This window comes from Cynara cardunculus, assembly GCF_001531365.2.
Source record: "Cynara cardunculus var. scolymus isolate 2C chromosome LG 13, CcrdV1, whole genome shotgun sequence".
Taxonomy (NCBI): domain Eukaryota; kingdom Viridiplantae; phylum Streptophyta; class Magnoliopsida; order Asterales; family Asteraceae; genus Cynara; species Cynara cardunculus.
Genome location: NC_037540.1, coordinates 8,106,095 through 8,107,564, shown reverse-complemented (window position 1 = coordinate 8,107,564; position 1,470 = coordinate 8,106,095).

Sequence of the window (1,470 nt, the reverse complement as noted above, 5' to 3'; positions counted from 1 at the left end):
TATGTATGATGCTTCGTACCAAGTGGCGGAGATTAATCTGTTTCTTTTTATAATTCTTAAGAGTCCTCGCAGTACAAAACAAAGGAGTATCGACGGATAAAACCGTCACTAACCATCGCTAAATGTGGGATCCGTCGGTAGAATGCCGTCCGGAAAATGCACCGTGGGAAAAACGTCACCGACGGATTTCTAACAAATAGCATTTTCGACAGGTTTACCGACGGACTTAATCACTGACCGATTACCGATGCCCTAGTTTTCACACGGATTACCACGGTTTTTCGACGGATATTAAAAAAATTTAAATATATACATTTTCCCATGGAAATTTGGTCGGTAATTTATTTAATTTTAAAAAAAAAATTTAACAACCTAATTTCTTGTATAATAAACCTGCCTAGATTTTCAAAATAAATTGCAATAAAATCATAAATTATATTATAAAAGATAATATCCCAAAGAACAACAGTAAACTATCTATACTATATTATAAAATATTTGACAAAAACTTTTAAAAACCATTTTTTATGCATAAAGTATTGTCTATTAATGCATGATACTTAAAACTCAAGATTACAAGTAGACTGTGCGTAAGTACAACTTATTAAAGATCCATATCTGAATTCGTGTAACTAACTGTAGATAAACAATATCAAATACATGATAAACATTTCATTCTATATATAAAAAAATCTAAAATATAATTAGGATAATCATTGAGTTCTAACATAATCTTTAATTATTATCTTTATAAAATATTATATTATTAAATAAAAAATAGATTATTTCATTATTAAACTTAAAATAAATTATAATTAAAAAAATAAATTAAAGATATTATATTATAGATCAACAAAGACACACTAAAATAGAACATTAAAATCGAGATGTGTCTCGTTGTATTGCACGAGTAGTCTTATAGTATTACAAATGTATAATATCCTAAGACTGGGAAGGAGGGGGAGGGGGAGGGTTTATGGCATGGTACTGCGCCATGAAAGCTTCGAACTGTTTCGTCAAATCCTTTTGCCAACGTAACTCCTCTGCCTCTTGAGTTATATAATCTGTTTGCTACTCCTATGAGAGCTCCAATTCCKCCCTCTTTCTCTATTCTTTCTCCATTTGTTGCCCGTAGACCGCCAGTTTATATTTCAACGCATCTACATGAAATTATTCAACAATTGGCAAACATAGATTAAAGTTAGGTGATAAAGATTAAAAWCAATATTTGTACGAATGCAAACCACCCATACTTGTACAAATCGTGCAAATCACCCTCATTCGTCGATTTCATTGTTTAATCTTCTGAAATTTTTTTATGAAATTTTTTCATATAATACTTTTTTTTTGATAAAGTTGTTTCATATATGRTTATGAAATTATTTCATATGATATTTATGAAATTTTAATGAAATTGTTTCATGTATTTATCTAAAATTAATATAATGAAGATGATGATAATAACCACTA